We start from the raw sequence: 22,602 nt of genomic DNA on the forward strand, positions 1-22,602 counted from the left end.
TCAGGTGCCACACATACATATGCAACTTTATTCCAGTTAATGAGCTTAAATCCTTTTCATAAAACAGCAATAAATCAGAACTGGACAGTAAAGAGCATGCCTATAAAATGCAAGGAAAAGCAGCTAAATAAACCCCCAATGAACTACTGAGAAAAGCAAATCGAATATGAGCAGCCAACAAATTAATAGAAGCTGAACCAGTCAAACAGCTTTTAAAAATCCTTTTGCTGTTCTCTTGCTTTCTCCACTAAACTGAGCGCTGATGAGAGGAAGTAAGGATTGTAGCAACAGTATTTACAGTACCTGTGACGGTGCTTCTAATCTGAAGTCTGTGCCTGTGCGAGAAGTTGAGCCTTGAGTTCATACAGGCTCTTGGACCCATCAATGTGGGGTGAGGAAACTGATGCTAGTAGGCTAGTTCACAGCCAACTCGTTGAATACAAAAGCAGTAGAAACACCTGGCTGTTAAGAGATATATTAGCATGGTTTTTCACATGGTAAGTTGGATGATACAAGAGCAGGAACTTTATACCATGTAATGCAGAATGCCGTATTCTGCTAAGTTGAAGTTGTGTTTTTAAGTCCGCAAAGCCGAATTGTTAAATACAGCGTGAGGGCGGTCCGTTTAGTTGCTCTTGGTGAGGGAAGTTTGCAAATTGGAAGCTTCTTGGAAATTTCAGGTTGAAGGTCAGAACCCAGGATGCAATGCCAGACTTTTATTTTTAAAGTGTGCTTGCTAAGATCCGTCAGGGCTAGTCATTCCAGCTCCTGTGTCAAGGTAACTGAAGTTGCTGCAGGAGGTCTTGTGTACACTGTAGAGGATTGGGTTTCTTGCACTCTGTCTTTGAAGTGTCAACAACAAATTGCATCCAACTATTTATGTGGATCTTACATTTTCTACGTGTGCATGTCCTGATTGTCTCAAATTTTAATCTCAGCAGAGCAACGAATCATCTCGGATGATGGACACATGAATCGAAAACCGGCAAAATGACTAGAAAGCTAGAAATGTGGAAGTACATAATGCAAGAAAGCAACGAATTCAGGAAGAGCAGTGAGGAAAATGTACAAAGGGTACTGTGGAGGAGGATGGAATGATCAACATGCCCCAGGGAGATTAAACATCAAGGAGGGATAGTGCACCATGGTTGTAGGCAGAAAGGCTGTTGGTGGCTTTAACCAGGGCCGTCTTGGTGATCTGCATTGGGTAGAAACCAGAAGAAGCAAGTTTGAACAGGGAGAGTGAAGTGTGGGGCTGAGTAATGAGGTTGCATTCAAGGACCTTGACGAGGAATGGGAAGTTAGAGATGGGGTGATATTTAGAGAGGGTGGAGGACAGACTTTATTAGGAGGGAGATGATAATACAGGTTGACTATCCCTTATCCGAAAACCTTGGGACAAGCTGTGTTTTGGTTTTTGGAAATTTTCGGATTTCAGAAAGTATTATTTCAGACTGGGAAACTCTGAACATTAAATTAATTTGGTAATTAGTATTTGTATTTAATATAAATTTTAAAAGTTCAGGCTACCTCTTGTGACAGTTGCGTGTCTCATTCCCCTTCCTGCTTCTCTGTGCTGCCGCTCCCAGTCTGTTTACAGCTCCCCCTGCTCCGTATCTGAATTCCTTGACTTAGCGGGGGTCTGGGGCTCGACTGCTGCCGCCAGTTGTGGGAAAGCCGGATATCGGCTGACTCCTACGCTAAGCTGGCCCGCAAATCAGGTCAGAAAAGCATCGGCCGTGTCGGGTCATGTTTGGCACCACTCGGGTTATGTCGTGCGCACGACTTACACTCCACAAAAAAACTTTCGGTTTTCAGAGGTTTTCGGTTTTCAGAAGTGCGGATAAAGGATAGTCTACCTGTAGCAGCTATGAGGGCAGGAAACAGTTTGTGAGGAAAGAGAATATTTATTGCCAATAAAAGTAGTTGTGTGATCATGAGTTGGGTGGCAGTGGGGATCATTAGTGATGTAAGAAAACTACTAGGCACTTGGTCAGAGTATTAAACAAGGCTTTAATCGACTGTTTCACAACATGGAAGTCTAGTTATCTTTCACTAGTTCCTGTTTACAAAATGCCCCTGAGCAAGCTGGGCCCGTGCCCGAGTATTTATACTCTCCCTGGACAGCGCCACCAGCAGGCCGCCCAGTATATTTCATAAGTCAGTTCTACATGAATGGCAAGATTTATGACAATTAGCCTGACGAGGGATGAGAGAAGCTTCTGAGTGAGTTTTAGAATTAGGTGAGAGTTTGCGTGGAGAATGCTACAGCCACTACGTATCTTAATCTTGGCGACAATACTTCTCAGTAGAGTGTAGGATGGACATCTACCGCATTCCCTTTTATTTAATTGTTTTTTCAAAAAAAAAACTCTTAAATTTGTCAAATATAACTTGCCTTTACAAAATCCGTGCTAGCTGTCCTTGAAGAGCAGAAATTTCCTTCAACTAAATATTGGAAAGACCGAAGACATTGTCTTTGACTCCTGCAACAAAATTCGTTCCTAGTCACTGATTCCATTCCCCTTCCTCGCCACTGTCTCGGGCTGAACCAAACTGTTCACAACCCCGGCATCCTATTTGACCCTGAGTTGAGCTTCCAACCCCATATCCTTTCAATGACTAAGACCGCCTACTTCCACCTCCGTAATATCGCCGGCCTCAGCCCATCTGCTGCTGACACCCTCATCCATGCTTTTGTTACCTCCAGACTTGACTATTCCAATCCTCTCCTGGCCGGCCTCCCATCTTCCACCCTCCATAAACTAGAGCTCATCCAACGCTCTGCTGCTCGTATCCTAACTCTCACCAAGCCCCGTTCACCCCTCACCCCTGTGCTCACTGACCTACAATGGATTGTTTTGGTTGTCTTAAATTTCACTGCAACAATTTAATTGCTTAGCTCATGTAGAAAGACTTTCAGGAGGAGTAACTCCAGTGTTCTGCCGAGTGTGTGGGACTGCAGACTGCATTGTGGAAGGAGGTAGGCATCACAGTAACCCAACCAGAGAACGTAACAGCAAGCTTGTAGCCTTTCATCTTGCTGAATGTACAAATCCAACTAATAATTTTTATGTCAGAACCCAAGTATAGTTGGATTTTCTCATTCTCTGCTACTTGGTTTATTGTAGAACACAACTTGCAACAAAACCCTATTTGTTACTGAACTTGCTGATATTGATCCTGCTGAATTTGCTTGATGTAATACATGCTGCAGAGCTGTTTAACATAGGCCAGGCTGAAAGAAAACTGCATGGAGCTAACGGGCAGCAAATGGGAATAAACAACCAGAATTGAAACTGTGCTTCACTGCAAATTGTGGCCCAAACATCTGAGTTAACAAGACAAGTCTGCTCGATTAACAAAATGGTGGAGAACTTGAATCATTGCCTGGTTTTCTTCCTGCCCACTGCAGATTAGAATCAGTGGACTTCTAGCTGTGGGTTGATGGAAAATATTGAAGTATAGAAACATAGAAACATAGATAGGAGCAGGAGTAGGCCATTTGGCCCCTTGAGCCCGCTCCACCATTTAATGAGATCATGGCTGATCATCCAAATTCAGTACCCTGTCCCTGCTTTCTCCCCATATCTCTTGATCCCTTTAGCCTCAAGAAATATATCCAACTCCTTCTTGAATATATTTAATGAATTGGCTTCAACTGCCCTATGTGGCAGAGAATTCCACAGGTTCACCACTCTCTGGGTGAAGAAATTCCTCCTCATCTCAGTCCTAAATGGCTTACCCCTTATCCTTAGACTGTGACCCCTGGTTCTGGACTCCCCCGCCATCGGGAACAGCCTTCCTGCATCTAGTCTGTCTAGTCCTGTTAAAATTTTATAAGTTTCAATGAGATCCCCTCTCATTCTTTTAAACTCCAGCGAATATAAGCCTAATCGACCCAATCTCTCCTCATACGTCATTCCTGCCATCCCAGGTATCAGTCTGATAGGCAACAGATAGCAAGATGGATGGCAATATTTGCTGATAATGGGATATGTACATTTTAAACATGCATGTTCCACTGGGCACATTGAATATGGCAGGCCCCACATTTTGATTCAGAAACTGGTCATGGAATGAGGACAAATGAGGCCCAAGAAAATAAGTGTGTGTCTGTTTCAGGGATAATTCCAGGTTGTGCTGCCTAATGTATACAGTTTGTAATATAGCTTTCAAGACCCTGCATGATATTGTGTGGTGGTCCTGTAGCCGAGCTCAGCTGTTTTTTTCTGCTCTGGGTTACGGGGGGCACGCAGCGCATTAGCCTCTGAGCACTCGCTGGCTGAGGAGTTGGAAATGTTGCAGCTGTCTCCTCTGCCACGGCTCCAAGAGGGATAATGAGATGGGATGTCTGCAGCTGGTGGCAGGCACGATGAACCATGAGCCGCAGGCAGCTCGCACCCAGAACCCTGGGTCCGCTCAGAGAATAAGTGTTAACGAAGCCAGCGGGCTGCCTCCTTCTGTGCTGCTGCTCATTCGCAGTAATAATTAGGAGTTTGGGTGCATCTCTGTTTACTGCAACCGTCAAACATCAAGAAGTATTATGTCCTTGGCTGGATGTAGGACATTTGTTTCCAGGTGTATGTTTGTCAATAACTATTTGTGAACCAAAGCACAATTGCTGGCAGCTGGCTATTGCAGGCTACTTCTCCGAATTTCACTCATTGCTTTGATTTTTGTTTCTCCTTCCCCTCCCGTTTGCATTACACAGGATTAGAAAGCTGATGGAGACCCATAATTATTTAAGTCAGTGAAGACTGGCAGAGGACCTTTTGAGGCCAGACTGAAAAGTGTTGCGATACAACTTAAGCGCATTAATAGTAGACAGGAATTTGGACAGCTCAGGGGGGAGTGGGGGAGAGCGAGGGGGTGGGGGTGGGGGGGGTGGTTGTGGGTGGGGGGTTGGTCGGAGGGGAGGGTGCTTAAGGAGTTTGTATGTTGGTAAAGCAGCTATCATATTCTCGACAGTGTGTGTATATTTTTTGACTGTGTTTAACACAACTGGTCACTGTGCCATGTCATTCGTGCATGCAGTAAATGCTTTTCTGTTTTGTATCAGGACTTTGTGCCATTAGTGGCTTCCTTCAAGCTGAAGTTTGGTCTGGTATCAGAATTGAATGTCTCAACATGCCCTTCTGTGTAGATTGTACCAAAGAACAGTGATTTGTTTGCTCTGGGGTCCATGCTACTTGTGGTGCGAGGAAGTGAGAGGCTGTTCTTGCGGGCTCCGTGCATACCAGGCAGCTAAGTGTCCTTTGCTGCTTGGTGCGCTCGGCTCGTTAAGAAAAAAGCATTTCACTGACTGGATTTCACTTGTTGTATTTGGTGATGTGACAAATAAAAATTGAAATTGAAAATTGTTATCTGCATCCAGGCTGCCTCCAAAGCTGCTGTCAGCTAGTCACTAGAAGACATGAGTAACCCAGGGATGAGCATGTCTTTTATTGTGGTCCCCATAGTAACGTAGCTGGAATTGACGGTTCTTTATTCAGGTCATCTATACACCAATGAGGTGGTCTGGACTGGACATGCTCAATTTTGGAATGGAACATATTGGAAACCTATTTAATATATTTTTGATGTCACCAATGTGTATTGTTCATGTGATCCCTGCTCTTTATTCAATATGGGCCCCACTTGAATAGTAATCCCCACCTCCCCAAAATAAAATAGAACCTATCAGCACTCCGGTTGTACTCCAGTTTTTCAAAGCTCTTCAGTTGCTTATTTCAGTTTATTTTCTTGTATTTGGTGTAGATGCCAGTTTCTCAAGATGTTTTCCATGATAAGATTTACAAGGATGATACCAGAAATGCGAGGGTATACATATCAGAAAAGGATGAACAGGCTGGGTCTCTTTTCGCTTGAAAAAAGAAGGCTGAGGGGTGACCGAATAGAGGTCTTTAAAATTATGAAAGGTTTTGATAGAGTGGATACAGAGAGAATGTTTCCACTTGTGGGGAAGAGCATAACTAGAGGCCATCAATATAAGATAGTCACCAAGAAATCCAATAGGGAATTCAGAAGAAACTTCTTCACCCAAAGAGTGGTGAGAATGTGGAACTCGCTACCACAGGGAGTAGTTGAGGCAAATACTATAGATACATTTAAGGGGCGGTTAAATAAGCATATGAGGGAGAAGGGAATAGAGGGTTATGCTGACAGAGTTAGATGAGGAAAGATGAGAGGACGCTCGAGTGGAGCATAAACACCGGCATGAACTGGTTGGGCCGAATGGCCTGTTTCTGTGCCGTATATCCTATGTAATCCTATGATAGCTTTGACTGCTTCAACAGGTGCTAATTTTGTGTGTTAACAGTGGCCTCTGCAAGCATCAAACAGAGCATCAAATGTTCCTTGGCATTTTTAATTATTGCTGATGCCTCAGATGCCTTGTCATGACTTGATGCCCAACTTGTTTGGTGTTAACCAGCACTAAGTAAAACTGATTCTAGTGCATGGTACGAATCCTTTCCAGAGAAATTAAAGGAGCATTCAAAAGCAAAAGCCTTGTATCGCTTTGAGGGAATAGTAGAATTAAGCAGTAGTTGGGGTTGATGGTGTCTGCTCTAGAGTAAGCTCTGATCCACACATTGCCTACTGCTAACTTAGGTTTGGTAACCTGCCAGCTGCACCAAGAACTAATCAGCAGGGTGAACCCTGTTCCTGGAAACCAGCTGACACTATCCGTATGCCAGTCTTCCCTCTTGTGTCCGAATCATTGGAGTACTCTCCAGCACTGTATTGTCTTGCTGCTAACTTCAAAGTGTGTGGCTGACACCATTTCCCCAGTACCGGGAGAGACTGGCATTCATTCAAGCCAAATGGGCTCAGCCAGACCCAAAGTATTTGACTGCCTTGGAAACCATTCTGGCTCCTGAGGTGATTCAGTTGGCTCTGGCCTCTAAGGAGGACTGTTCCCCCCCCCCCCCATTTAAATAAGCTCCTGCATGATCTTTCCTTAAGGACATCCAACCCCTTCATTGGGTGGGCCTGAGCTTGGATCTGGTAGCTCTGGATACACAGGTCCAGGTGTGGGGCCTTTGGTTCTGAATATAGTAAATTTGCCTGAATTAACTCTTGCGGATTTCCTTTTGTCATCCTCCCTTTCAGTTGTGACCAAGGGGATATGAGTGTGCAATAGCAGCCCGAGACCAGACTGTACAGGGTTCACAGTAGTCACCCTGAATTCTTTTATACTGTCTAGTTCCATCATGAAATGACCCAACCCCAAACGCGAACTTTATTTGTCCAGACCATGGACCCAAATGAGTTGAATTGCAGAGCAAGTTATTTATTGTGTAACAATTGGCCGTAGTATCAATAGCTTGTTAACTGTCATCTGATCTACTGGTCTATTTTCACTTATCACAGAATCACAGAATCTACAGTGCAGATAGAGGCCATTTCGGCCCATCGAGCCTGCACCAACACATATCCCACCCTATCCCTGTAACCCCACGTATTTAACCCCCTAACACTAAGGGTCAATTTATCATAGCCAAATCAACCTAACCTGCACATCTTTGGACTGTGGGAGGAAACCGGAGCACCCGGAGAAAACCCACGCAGACACAGGGAGAATGTGCAAACTCCACACAAACAGTCGCCCGAGGCCAGATTTGAACCCGGGTCCCTGGCGCTGTGAGGCAACAGTGCTAACCACTATGCCACTGTGCAGACTTCCTAGATTCAGCCTGTTGTGTAGACATCTGCAAGACCCTGTCAGGGTGCCCTGTTAACTGCTGTTGGCGAATCTCTTATAGACCACTGAATGATAGGTATGCTCTATAGCCCAAGGGATCTGTTGCACTGCGGTGCTTGGCTTTGTACTGTGGTCTTATCACAGGAGCTTTAACAGAAGCCTCTTCAGTGCTCCGGACTACTTTCTCCTATATCTGCCAAGCACCTCAGCAGGGCACTGTTAAGTACAAGTCACAGGAAACTGGGGAATCAAAATAGATGTGTAGCTTTGAGAAAACACCAGCTAAGCTTAGCCTCCCCACTGTAAGTGACACCTCCACACTAAGGTGTGCAACAAACTGAGCACTTGTAGGTTCCTGAGCTAGTAACCATTAACTCTTACAGAGCTTTGACTGCATGAATTGTTAAGTTGCCATTAGTACGATTGATTCTGGGAATAGAACACAGAGATTACCCACCTTTTGGGCACCATCTTGGTTCTTCAAGCAAATATACTGTTGTTAACGTCTAAGAGCCCTGCTAATTAAGACTTTGTTCAGTATTTGATTTCTGCCACTAGGTGTTGCAATGATGTAGTTATAAAGCACGCTGAGGGCATCTTGTGACTGTTGTAAAGTATTGCACAAATGTTTTTTTTTCCCCCCTCAGAGTAAGTGGTAGACAAATCACCTACTGGATAAAAGAATGAGAGTCCTCTATGGTCACGAAAGGTATGATTTTATTCTTGAGCAATATAGGTAAATGGTGCCTCGAATTAATATGAAGCTGAACTAGGAGAATATTCTAAACTAGTTTTTTTTTTAAATAGGGAAAAGCCAATAGGACCAAGTCACTGAACACTTTTTATAGGTTAGCCTCACTTACCCTGTGTCTCCTCGTATTCCTCAATCCCTTTCCTCTTCAGAAGTGCAGTCAAATGCCCTGAAACTTTGATATACTGTCCATTCCAATGCTGTTCCTGGTAACTTATTGTGTATTTGCAATATTGAACGCGGCTTGCACTGTGAGCCTAGATGCAGTTGTCTCCAACGACACCCTTCTAATATGTAACGTTTGAACACTTTGGTCTCGTGGTGCACCAGTTCCAGTACTAGAAAAATAGTCTTGCGGGGAAAAGAACTGAGATACATATTTAATTGCTTAGCATGAACTTAAACTTAATCAGCACACTTCCAGAAGTTAATGTTTTTCAAACGAATGGATGTGTGGTTAGATTCTCATTTAATACTTTGTCTTGTGGTGAAATATCTGGTTCTGAAAGGAATTGAATGCTACAGAAATAAGTCTGGATGTTTGTGAAATGCAGCTTCAGTTCCACTGGGATCATGGGAATGTATTTGTGGCATGTAACTGAGCTGAATAATCTACTTTTATAATGTTTGGTATCCTGCAGCTTTAGTCTTTTTGAAGTTGGAGAGAAATTTCACTTTTGTTGCAGGTTTTACCTGTGATAGTCACATCTGTCAAGATCAAATAGGTTCATGAGGGTCTGCTGGTGCAATTATACGTGGTGTGTTGGAAAGAGCAAACTCTGCCAAAGGGGCTTCAACGTTGCATACTTTGTTCTTACCTGACACTCCTCTAGAGACCACAACAGTGAATTAATATGACATCTGTGGTGGCTAGGCATGCATACGCAAACTATTTAGTGTTGAGGAGAGAGAAAAAGAGGAGAAACTATGGTGCTGTACATTTAAGGAGAGTCCCCAGCAACTTGAGTCTACAAGGCGTTAGTCGTGGCTCAGTGATAGCACTGTTGCCTCAGTCAGGAGGTTGTGGGCTCAAGCTCCACTTCAGGGACTTGAGCACACTATCGAGGCTGACACTCCAGTGCAGTACTGAGGGAGTGCTGCACTGACGGAGGTGCCATCTTGGATGAGGCGTTAAACCGAAGCCCCGTCTGTCCTCTCAGGTGGACGTAGATCCCATGGCATTATTTGAATAAGAGCAGGGGAGCTCGCCCGGTGTCCTGGCCGCATTTATCCCTCAACCAACACCTATTAAATAGATTATCTGGTCATTTATTTCATTGTAGTTTGTGGGAGCTTGCTGTGTGCAAATTGGCTGCCATGTTTCCTACATTACAACAGTGACTACACTTCAAAGGTACTTCATTGGCTGCAAAGTGCTTTGGGACATCCTGCGCTATATAAATGCAATTTCTTTCTTTTGCATAGATGTTCAGTGAGCTTTCTCTGAATCTGAAGCTTCAGCTGAAGGTGGTTGTTCCTACTGGTTTGAATAGCTGGCGTTTCCTTCATATTCAGAATGAATGGTCGATGAGGATGAGCATTACATATATTTATAGGAAGGAAACCCCAGCAAATCTTGGTTGGAGCAATGTATTGCTTTTCTCTTTCTTTCCCCTTGCCACAATTTAAGATGTTTCCCTTTATCTCTTGGGGTCATCAACGACATTGAAGAGCAGCCCATGGGTGGACTTGTTCACCTTTCTTCCTCCTTTTCCTTTGTTCTCTTCCTCTCCTATCTCAAAAGATGGGGAATGCCAGATATCCACACTGTGCTCCCTACTAGCAGGAAATAAGACAGATCTGTGCCCTACTCCTCTGCACTGGTGTCTTGAACCAACATGCGCTCTGCACAGTAATATTTTTGACTCCCTCCTACTCAGCTCTGTCCCCATGCCCACACTACTGTTTTTTTAAAGGTTGTCACCAGCTGCTGTTGTACTGTTTTACAAGCACATTTGGGAATGAATCCTTGTTGTCTGACATCCCTGAAGAGTTGAAATCTGATGGGTGACATATTTGTGTTCCTATCTGATCCAAAACCAAAATATAATCTGTCACAGAAAAACTTCCTTGCCTGTTGAGCTCTAATTTTGCTCATACATAGAAGATAGGAGCAGGAGTAGGCCATTCAGCCCCTCGACCCTGCTCCGCCATTCAATGAGATCATTCCCATGATCCCAATGGAACTGAAGCTGCATTTCACAAACATCCATGCCAGCTGGAACTACACTGTTAGCAGATAAAGCTTCCAAGTCCAAAAAATGACATTGCCTTAGTCTTCGAGTTGAGGTTCCGATGTGGCTTTCAAAATCTTACAAGACACCGAGACACACTTTTTTTTTTAAAACTAAGTAGAGATATTTTAAATTGCTGAAATATTCATTCACTGAATGAAAATGTCAGAACGTTAATGTTTTGAAGCAGAGATTTTTTGAAGCCCATTTCTTTTTCTTTTTATTGTAGATAAATTTACTGCACCATGCAGATTTTTTTTTATCGAAACTTCAAACAGTGTCCTTGTCAAATGAAGTGTTTGAGGCCTGGCAGTTATCCAAACCGAACATTTTTAATGTTTAATTCATCTTGCCTTCTGCAGTTGAGGAAGGTGAGCAAGTGGTATATTAATGGCAGAATTATACAGAGGTATTGTAGGCTGGTTTAGGGGATTAAATGCAAAATGTTTTTCGGTAAACTTGCAAAAAAGCAGGTGCTGAACTAAACACTTTTTGCTATGAAAATCTGTCTGTCTGAAGTGTGTATATCTATAAAATTCCGTTTCCTCATTCAGTACCATGTAATGGTGCTTTTCACAGGCTGATGATGTCTCTGTAACCAGTGAGAAAATGTTTTACAAGACTTCACATCTCAGTCATTTCAGTGGGAAACAGACAATTAAAAAAAAATTATGAAACATTTTATTTAACTTCGAGATACCTGTTTTATTTTGGATCAAACTCCATCGCTGAAGACGTGACCTAGTTAGAGGATTTAATCCATTTTAAAATCTCAAATGTTAAAATTTTTAGTGATGTCTTTTTAAAAAAATATATTCCATAACGCAAGCTGAAATCTGCACACTAGACTATGTTACTGCTCAATAGGTCTTGAAGGCACTCTGTTGAAGACACTTTTGCATGCTGGAGTCCAGTTCCACGGATGCTGCTAGTTTTCAAATACTTTGGCAAGTGTTCATTCTTCACATGAGCCGAGATGATTTGTGTTTTCAGATTATTCAGTGTGTGTGTGGTTGCTCGTGCACATATATTGTACGTATGTGCATCTATCAATAATAAGTTTTGTGACTGCACGCATTTCCTGTTGTCACACTTCCACTCCGCACCATGATTTTTTGCACGTCTGTCACACTTTCTGAATGCCAGCTTTTAACTATGCTAAACTAAGCTATCTATGCTTACCGCAATGACTTGGCTCTCAGTCCTCCCACTCGAGGTGACGTTGTCACTGTTACAAATTTGCTTCCCACCTTAATTCTTCTAGGTGGCAATGGAGGAAGGTTACATTCTCAGTTTGCTTTCTGCTTTTCTGGATCTGTTGTCTCACTCTCCAGCTTGCTGCCTCCCTCTTTAGCTGGGCTGCTGCCAAATCTGCTTTCCTTTCCAAACCTACCACTTTCAGCGACCACCTGCCCCGTGCCTTGAACTCGGAACACTTCCAGTGGCATGTAAACCTCCCATGCTGGAATCTTTGGCAATTAAACTTGCTGGCCCATGTTCATTTTCAAAATCACGCAAACTGAAATGCTGTTGTACCCAGACACAATAGAAGAATAAATATTTTTAGGGATTCAAACATAACTCCAAAGCGGCCACAGGTGTGTAATCATTACTGTCGGTCCTATTTGAAATGGGTATCTGTTTCTTTCTCTTTCTCCGTCAGTCTCTTCAAAAAGCACACTGGAAATTTTTGTGAATGAAGCTTTTCAGATTTCTCCTGGAAGTTTAATTCAAGTAATCACGGCAACACAACTGTTAGAAGCTGAAGAGCCAATCAGCAATGTGATGGCAAAAGTGTAACAGGAAGTAATTGTGACCCGTACAGAAAATGGGCAAGGCTTTTTGATGGATAGTAGATGCTAGTTGATCACCTGTCATGTTGCTGATGGAAAATCTGAGGAAGTAATGTTTCATTAGAAAGTGGTGTGGCGATGATGTGGTGGTGATGGGGAGTGAGAGCATTAATTAATTGGCTGTGCTGCTATCCCTGAAGCCAATCTCATCTATTCAGTGGCCATTCATTTAATTAATTTATGGCGGGCTCACTACCCCCGAAGGCCAATTTTCATTTATTCACCATATATTTAATTAATTGGCTGGCCTGTTCCTCTCCTTCCTTCCCTCCTCTCGCTTCTTCCCTGCTCCCCCGAAGCCCGAGTCTATGTATTGAAGGCAGATTTTGTTATCTACTGAATTTCTGGCTGGAGCGCACTCCCCCTGAAGCCTGATCTGATTTATTTAGGTAGCTTCATTTAATTACTGCATCTTTCGTCCTCTCGCCCCCCCCGCCTCCCCCCACCCCGCCCAGAAGCCTGAGTACATCTATTTGCAATATTTATTTACCTAATTACTGGCCGGCCTGCTGGCATTGAAGCCCAGTTGCATCGTAAGACCACATTTGTCCAGAAATTAAAAGTTAAGTTAATAAAACATTATAAAGTTCCAAAACGCCTTACTCCTAATGACTGGAGAGCTGGTTCCGGTTCTAGCTGGGAGGTGCAGTTTGAGGCACAACAGTGCCACCTAACGGTGGAAAGAATGAAACAAGAAAAGAAAGAAAGACTTTCTTACAGCGCCTTTAACACCCTCAGGACATCCTGAAGCGCTTTACAGTCAATGAAGTACGTTTTGGAGTGCAGTCACTGTTGTAGGAAAAGCAGCAGCCAATTTGCACACAGCAAGCTCCTACTAACAGCAATGTGATAATGACCAGATAATCTGTTTTTTAGGTGTTGATTGAGGGATAAATATTGGCCAGGACACCGGGGATAACTCCCCTGTTCTTCTTCAAAATAGTGCCGTGGGATCTTTTACTTCCACCTGAGAGAGCAGACGGGGCCTCGGTTTAACGTCTCATCCGAAAGACGGCACCTCCGACAGTGCGGCACTCCCTCAGTACTGCCCTGGAGTGTCAGCCTAGATTTTTGTACTCAAGTCTCTGGAGTGGGACTTGAACCCACAACCTTCTGACTCAGGTGAGGGTGCTACCCGCTGAGCCACAGCTGACACTTACAAAGGTGAAAATAAGTGACCCCTCAAAGTCCTGGCCAGAATAGAGATGATTGGGTAATTTCCCCGGTCAATTGCACCTGGAGACCCTGCTGCTGTAAGTAACTGGCATTGATTTTACGCACATATGTCGCTATCCTCCACTCACTAAATTTTGCTGGAGAAATAATCCTGCTGTACTCGGGAGACTCTGCTGTAGTTTCGGTCATGAGTTTGGATACTCTGTGGCTGCATTAAAATAAAACACAAGTCCCGCCCCACCTCCAACTCATTGGGTGACACAGTGGTGTCAATATTCACTCTGTAAATAATAATGGCTAGTTTAGTACTTGTAGTTATATCAGCAGTCTTTACTCGGGTGAGATAAGCTTGAGCAAAGTGTGAGGTGGGATATAACAGTAATACAGTGTGTGTAGCCACAAGACTCTTTTTTAATATATTATAGATATATGTTTTTGTATGTGTCTGCGTGCGAGTAATTTAAAACCTTTTTGCTTAACTAGGGAGCGGGGGAAGCAATCATTAATTGAATTTGAGTTCAAGATGTTGAGCAAGTTGCTAGGATCTTGGGTAAACTAAACGAGATGAATCACGCTTTGTAATGCAACTTAATTTTTAAAATTGCTTCCAATAACCTAGTTTTACAAATTCTTGACAGTGACAAGTATTGGGTTTCATTGGGCTTGGGGTTCCAAACATATGGATATTATTTCCGTCACCCTCAGGGTTGGGAACTGTTGCAGTGAACACCACACCCTGACATGCCTTCTCTGCCAGCACAGGCCTGCTCTGACAGCTAGAGATGACACTTGCTTGACCTATAGTTTGCTAAATGATTGTGATGGGTGTAGCTAGCATCCTTTCATGAGGATTATAGTACTGCAACAACGGCTCGTTACTTTTGCTGTCAGGCACTTATGTTAAAGTTGCTACAGTTACATTTCTAGCTGAGCAGACTGATTCCTTACGTTTATGTCATTTTCGTGAAATTTTTCGACACCTCATCAACGAGGGTTATGGTTTTGGTTCAGCACTGTTTTTCCTTCAAAAGCCTGACAGTCTCCACTGACAGACTCTCATTCCTTACGATCTGAAATCCTGTTGCTTTGCTTTCTGCTCTTTCTTTTTGCCTCTGCATAGCCTATGGCACTGGGCATTAACACAGTTATCCCAACTTGTGATACTGCTACTGGATTGAGTAGCCTCTTGCTAGGCTCCTACCTACCCTCATCAAGTAGACAAAGCATCACCCACAGACTATAGAGATTTGATTTTCTAAAAAAACAATCTGAATGTATTTATAAAATTGTGCAGGGTTATAAAATACAGCAAGCTAGGCTTCTACGTACAAGGCAACTAGGATTTATAACCTATAATTTATCGGAGCTCTCACCAGCCCTTATCCAGCAGTTGGAATAGTCTCTTGGAATTGAAACATAGTCCAGAGGACCGGCACAGTGAATAGTAACAGTCTAACCATCTTGTGCCCCTTGGTTAGTGTTATCTCAAGCCACATCTCTCAAGTGGTGAGTTTCATCGAAATAGAATCGTCGAAATTTACAGCACAGAAGGTGGTCATTCGGCCCATCGTGTCTGTGCCGGTCAAAAAAGAACTACCCAGCCTAATCCCACTTTCCAGCTCTTGGTCCGTAGCCCTGTAGGTTACGACACTTCAAGTGCATATCCAAGTACTTTTAAATGCGGTGAGGGTTCCTGCCTCTACCACTCTTTTTCAGGCAGTGAGTTCCAGACCCCCACCACCCTCTGGGTGAAAAAAATTCTCCTCAACTCCCCTTTAATCCTTCTACCAATTACTTTAAATCTATGCCTCCTGGTTATTGACTTCTTTGCTAAGGGAAATAGGCCCTTCCTAGTCACTCTATCTAGGCCCCTCATAATTTTATACACCTCATCTAACATGTGTCTGAACACTTTTCAAAATCCAGTGAGGAATTTGCAGATGTTCCCTGCTTTTAGCTACTTAATTTTCTTGAAGAAAGAAAGCAGACAAATTTTAAAGCTATTACCAAACAAGAAATACAGCGGCGTCCTACTTTATAACATTAGGATAGGCCACAATCGCTTTTACACATATGGTTTTAACACACAAATACATTAGAGCCTGAAGTTGCATTAAGTTAGTTTGAAATACTGAGAACAAAGGTAGTAGCTCTCTAACAACCCCCTTTTAATTCACAGTCACCTCCTTTGGAAGAATACTGCTGTGTTTTTTGTTCAGGAACATGAACAATTCATCCTTGTATCTCTCCTCTCATCACCCCAGCCACCTCCACAACTTACAAACAATTGTTCAGAGCAAGCTATGAACTTAGTGGGGGGGGGGGGGGGGGGGGGAAGATGAGATGAAAAAACCCATGCAATACTGGAAATTGGTTTATGTGCAAATTTGGGCTTATGTTCTTTTTCCAGAAAGGAGCTGTTCAAAGAATGCACACAATTTGAAGACTTGCCTGGACCAGACAACCCGGAAAAAAAGTAAATTTTTTTAGCTGGTGTTAATTTCAAGGATTTGATGTCTCTTCAATTTAACAATAGTCACAATGCTCCTAATTGTTCAGGAACCATTTGCTGACTTCATGCACTCGCCCACCAGGTATGCTTAGCAAATGTTCGAGCACTAGAGGAGAACGTATTAAAGGCATGCAATGTAAAGGCAAATGCTTCCAAAGAGAAGCCACAAAGTGTTAGAATTAGTTTGATCACGTTTACTTCTCACTTAAAGAAAACATTCTTAGTACAGTACTGCCTAAAACTAATATAAGCTCCATTCCACCTGATATCCCAACTTGACAGACGCTGGGAAGGATCTCCACAAAGATTTGTATATCTATTTTGATTTGTTGCTGTAATAATATGTGCTCCAGTCATTTGTCAATTCTCCAGAAATGACACTTATGGTTAAAACATGATCTACTGAGTATTGTCCAACCCCAATATGGTGACACTATGTAGGTTGATTTTCCTTCTCTTGCTCCACTTTCCCTCCTATCTCTCTCCTCTTCCCAAAAAAACAAGAGCGTAAACCTGTTGTACACAAAATGGAGGGCTTGGTACAATTTGTGGAGTTGCCACATTTAGGAACATAGGAACAGGGGTTAGCCTGCTCCGTCATTTCATTAGATCAGGGTTGATCTCTATCTCAACTCCATTTACCCACCTCAGCTCCCTGTCCCTTGATACCCTTACCTAACAAAAATCTATCGATCCCAGTCTTGAAAGCTCCAATTGTCCCAGCATCCACAGCCTTTGAAGGAAGAAAATTCCAGATTTCTACGACCCTTTGTGTGAAAAAGTGCATCCTGATTTCCCTCCTAAATGGGTTAGCTCTAATTTTAAACTTGTGTCCCCTCACTCCTGATTCCACCATTAGAGGAAATAGTTTCTCTATCTACCCCTATCGAATCCTTTTAACATTTTAAACACCTCGATCAGATTACCCCTCAATCTTTTATACTCGAGGAAATAAAAGCCAAATTTATGCAATCTGTTTTCATAATTAAATCCTCTTGGCCCCCAAATCATTCTGGCGAATCTGCACTGCACCCGCTTCAGATAAATTGTGAAAGGGAGAGGTGTGAAGAATTATTATAAGATTGAGAAATAAGGGGAGGGAAAAGATGGAAACTGGAGGAATGCAAAATTTTAGAGTACTCCTTTCAGACCAGGGATGGGGAAACTTGCATTTTATTCAGGTATTTAAATTTGAGAAGGTGTCAAGTTTACAGTTTTGGGGCTAAAAATTGAGTAGCGCTAACTTCGCTTTTCCCTGCGTTTACCAGGCGCAAGAATTGTAAGGATTTTCTGCGGGCGGAGGGTCTCCAAAAAGTGGAACTATCCGCCCACAGAGGCCCTTCTCCAGGGCAACCGGACGATCTGTCGAGCTTTCTTGACAGATCGGAAATGTCGGTTTCCAGCGCATTTCCAGCATTTCCGATGTCCCTACGGGTGGGTACACAGTGCGTACCCGCCTGTAGGGATCGGAATATCTGGCCCAATGAGTTTTGATTTCCAGACAGTGGTGCTATAAGGAGGAGGAGAATGTATATATAAGATGGTATCAGCAGGCTAGAATTTCCTGGATTGCACTTATGCAGAAAGTACGCTGAAATATACACTGGTTTCTGCGCTGATCTTGTCAATGGGAATTTACGCCCAAATTCTCCTGTGGATCTCATTTACCTATGCCGGAAGGTAAAAACACGTGTAAGGAAATGCAGCACCACCAACAGGGGAAATATATCAGGCTGCTGTCTTCTGCCATGGCACCTCACTTACAGAGCCTTGCTGCTCCTCTCCCGCTTGTGTTATTATGCAGAACAGGAATAGTCCCATTGGAAAGGCCATTCCAGCTACTTAATCCTTCTGAATGCCTGGTGGGGAGGGGAAGTCAAAAAATATTTTGGTGCACTGAGACAGACAGCACTTTGGTTAAGTGTAGTGCAGGTCTCGGTAAGAATTTTTTTTAAACAAAGAAAATTGCTGTCAAACTCCAGGAAGCTTAGTTATTGATGTAATAAAACTCACTACACACTTGGTTTGAGTATAAAGCAAGGCTTTAATCAACTTGTTTCAGAACATGGAGGTCTAGTTGTACTTCACTAGTTCCTGCCTTACAAAATGTCCGTGGGCAAGCTGGGCCCACGCCCGAGTATTTATACACCTTGGACGGCGCCACCAGCTGGCCGTCCAGTGTTATTTCACGAGTAGTTTCTTTATGATGATGAGATTTATAACATTCTTCCTGCCTAAAAGATTTGGAAGTCCGACGACTTCCTCTTAACGGATTAGGCGGACCACGAATAGCCGCAGTCTTTTAGATCTTTGTTTATGGCTAGAAGGCACGTCTCCCCAGACTGTGTCTTGGTCCCTGGGCCACTTGATCCGTACCGGTGGATCGAGAGGGCCCGTGTTGCCCTGATCGACCCGAGGGAGGCTGGGGAGATTGTGACTCCGGGTGTGGGTCCCCACAGGCGCAGAGCTGGCTTCATCCTGTTTGATAGCCGGGGATTGACCGGCGTCCTGGCCTCGGGTGACCATCCCATGGGGAGCGCTTGGCTCCCCGAGTGGATCTGGTGGGGCAGCCGGCAGATCTCTCGATGTCCCAGGTAGGGCGTCATCTTTGGGGGAGCGCAGAGTGTCGGCATCATCACCATGGGTCCCTCTATCAGTTGGGTCCATGGAACCAGCTGGACAGGGAGCCAGGTCCCGGAGTGAAACAGTGGACTCCCGGCCATCGGGGTACCACACGTGCACGTACGTGGGATTGACTTCAGTGAGTTCTACCTCGTCGACGAGGGGATCATTTTTGGAAGATCGGACGAATCTTCGGAGCAGCACGGGACCAGGAGCTGCCAACCATGACGGTAGGGACGTCCCATGGGTGGAGCAATGCTGGAAGCTGAAGACTCGCTCGTGAGGTGTGACATTGGTGGACGTAGAAAGAAGAGACCTGATGGAATGCAACACGTCAGGGAGCATAGTTTCCCACTGCTGGTCTGGTAGGTTGTGTGACCTCAGCGCAAGATGAACAACGTTCCAAATGATAGCGTTGTATCTCTCAACCTGTCCGTTACCGATGGGATGGTACGGTGTCGTTTTACTTGTGGCAATTCCCCGTTGGGAGAGAGAACTTTTGAGTTCACTTGACATGAAGGAGGGACCCCGATCAGAGTGGATGAAATTGGCCGTACCGCAAAGGGAAAAGACTTGATCAAGGCATTTGATCACTGTGGAAGTAAGCATATTGGGACAGGGGAAAGCAAAGGGAAAGCGTGAATATTCGTCCATCATAGTAAGTAAGTAGGTGTTTCGCGTTGAGGAAGGCAATGGCCCTTTAAAGTCAATGCTGAGTCGCTGCATAGCGTGTATGAGCGAGCCATCCGACGGATGGAAGAATTGCAGTTTTAATTTCGCACAAATTCTGCAGGAGGAGCATGCTCTTTTCACATCTTCTGTAGAAAATGGGAGATTTTTAGATCGCACAAAGTGCAACATACAGGTAACGCCAGGATGGCGTAAGTCAGTATGAAGATCCGCAAGAGTCGAAGTTGACATAGAAGAGCAGAATGCACGCGTGAGGGTATCCAGGGCCACATTCTCTTTGCCGGGTCGATAATGTATGGTGTATCCAAAGGTGGCCAATTCCATCCTCCAATGTTGTATTTTGTTATTCTTGATCTTAGTGCGTTTCCGGTTATCCAGCATAAAGGCCACGGAGCGCTGATCAGTTATAAGTGTGAAATGGCGACGATCGAGAAAATGACTCCATTTATGTACAGCTTCGATGATAGCCGTAGCCTCCTTCTCGACAGGAGGATAGTGGAGCTCGCTACCCTGCAAAGTTCTGGACAGAAATGCAGCGGGTCGACCACCTTGATTCAAGGTAGCCGAGATCGCCACATCGATGCATCGCACTCGACCATGAAAGGAAGATTGTCATCAATGGAACGAAGCGTGGCTTTTTCCAGTAGTCGCGTGAGGAAGTTGAAAGCTGAAATAGCCATTGCCTCCAATGGAAATGACTTTGCGTGAAGCAGGGGCTGGATCTTGTCGGAGAAGTGGGGTATCCATTTCGCATAATAGGCAAACATGCCGAGTGCCCGACGAAGAGAGCCAAGATTCGTAGGGGGAGGGAGCTCCTGAAGTGGACAAAGTCGCTCCGGATCCGGTTTGATGACACCGTTGCCCACCTAGTCGCCAAGATGTTGACTGATGGTACTGATTTCACAGATTTGGACTTATTTAAGGTTAAGTTACGACGACGAAGAACGTCAAAACATTTCTGGAGATTGGCATCATGCTCCCTCTGGTCATGACCAGCAATGGTGATATTATCCAGATATGGAAAAGTGTCCATTAAGTTCTCCTGTTTGACTAGGCTATCCATTGCCCGTTGAAAGACGGCCACCCCATTGGTGACCCCAAATGGAAGGCAACAAAACTGGTAAAGCCGACCATTGGCCTCAAAGGCCGTATACTTTTTGTCAGAGTCCTTTAACGGTACTTGATGATATGCGCTCTTTAAATCAAAAGTTGAAAATACCTTGTAGTTGGCAAGGTTATTGACCATGTCATCGATGCGTGGTAGTGGGTAGGCATCCAGGTTGGTATACTGGTTAATAGTTTGCGAGTAATCGATGCAAAGACGTTTCTTGTGTTGCTTCAGAGGATTTTTAACAACGACGACTTGAGCCCGCCAGGAAGATGAACATGGCTCAATGATACCGTCAGCTAGAAGGCGAGAGATTTCTGCCTCGATAAAGGATCGAACATCTTGGCTGAAACGTCATGATTTAGTGACTATGGGCTTACATCAGGGGGAAAGATTGGCAAACGAGGAGGGCTCGTCGAGCGAAGCTGCCAAAAGCGCACAGAATGGTACTTTGGAAATAGTAAGCTCCGACTTTGACCCTCCAAACTCGAAAGTGAGTCTTTTGTGTTGTTTCTGGAAATCCTGTCCCAGGAGCACATCACTGCATAGGTTTTTGAGCACACCGAGCCGGGTGGAGAAATAAGTGCGGCCATTGAGAATAAGGTCGACAAGACAAAAGCCGGAAGAATTGGTGGTCAGTGTCGTCAGAGCCATTGCAATTTCCCTATCCGATGGGTAAATACGCAGTTTTAACTTACTGACAGCCTGCTCACTAATGAAGCTGTCAGAGCTGCATGAGTCGATTAGTGCGCTCAAAATGTGTCCATTTACAGAAACCTTCATGGCTGCATGGGACAAACTTTGGGGGAAAACAGCTGTGATGAGAGGAGGGGCAATTTTACCCTTGACAGCTGTAACCTTAGTAGTGGTTCTTGGGGGAAGAGCAGTTTCATAGATAGCAGCTGTAACCTTAGTAGTGGCTCTTGGGGGAGGAGCAGTATTATAGATAGTAGCTGCAAAGCTAACAGGAGCTCTCGACCGGTATACCTTAGAAAAGTGGCCTTTCTTACTAACCGGCTCTTGACTGGCATACCTTAGAAAAGTGACCTTTCTTGCTGCAATGATTGCAGGTTGCGTTACGAGCAGGACAAAATTTCCTATAATGGAATGCAACTCCACAGAAGAAACACTTCCTTCCAGATTGCCAAGATGCCGCTAGGGCGGGGTCGTCATCAGTGAAGGTTTCTAGGGTAGGGTTTTCATCAGCCAGGTTGGAGTCGTCATCCGTGAGGGCTTCCGCCCAAGGCCTATCGAAGGAGTCACTAAAAGTGATAGCAGCAGCCCGTGCACGTGGTGAAAGATAGGTATCTGCATTCCTCTTTGCTACGTCCAGAGAACATGCCTGGTCATAGGCAGCCTGTAACTTGAGGGTTTTATTTTCCAACAGATGCTGACGTATGAAGGGAGATGCAATTCCATTAATAAAGGAATCACGAATTAACTCCTCCTGGTACTGCTCAGCTGTAACAGCTTTAAGATTACAATCCTTGCTGAGCCTGCGAAGTTTCTGAAGGAATTCGTCAAGTGATTCCCCGGGTTGTTGTCGAGTTGTGGCCAGTAGATGCCGAGCAAAAATTTCGTTTGGGGACTTGACATATAGCTGCTGTAGTATTTGGATAGCGGTGTCATAGTCTACACAGTCTTCAATATAATCAAACATATGAGGGGATACATAATTAGCAAGCATTCGTAACTTATTAGGAACATTCTCACCACACTCCTCAAGGAAGTTGCTAAAGGTATGATACCAGTGTTTCCATACCTTAGCAGCTGTAAGTGAATTCGGCTCCAGGTCGAGACGGGCGGGTCTGAGTAGTTTCTCCATGATGGATCAATTACTTGTCTGAGTTCCCTTCTATGGTTCGAGTTGTAGCTGGCTGTTCCCGAAATCACTCAAAGCGTGGAGTCGATATCAAGTTGATTAAATTGACGTAATAAAACTCACTAC

The 22,602-nt window shown here is 44.1% G+C and overlaps 1 long non-coding RNA gene across 4 annotated transcripts in view; it reads left to right on the top strand.

The window, feature by feature from the left end:
* LOC147104282 (uncharacterized) overlaps nucleotides 1-22,602 on the top strand; it is an 85,883-nt gene that overhangs the window by 20,198 nt on the left and 43,083 nt on the right. The window contains exon 5 of one of the 4 annotated variants that reach the window (XR_015072297.1): nucleotides 4,715-4,848. The exons of the other annotated variants lie outside the window; for them this stretch is intronic. This is a non-coding gene — a long non-coding RNA (uncharacterized LOC147104282). Of the gene's footprint in view, nucleotides 1-4,714; nucleotides 4,849-22,602 lie in introns of those variants that run through there. 4 annotated transcript variants of the gene reach the window in all.

The sequence above is a fragment of the Somniosus microcephalus genome, chromosome 19 (assembly GCF_052327205.1).
Source record: "Somniosus microcephalus isolate GS21.2 chromosome 19, FLI_Smic_1.0, whole genome shotgun sequence".
Taxonomy (NCBI): Eukaryota; Metazoa; Chordata; class Chondrichthyes; order Squaliformes; family Somniosidae; genus Somniosus; species Somniosus microcephalus.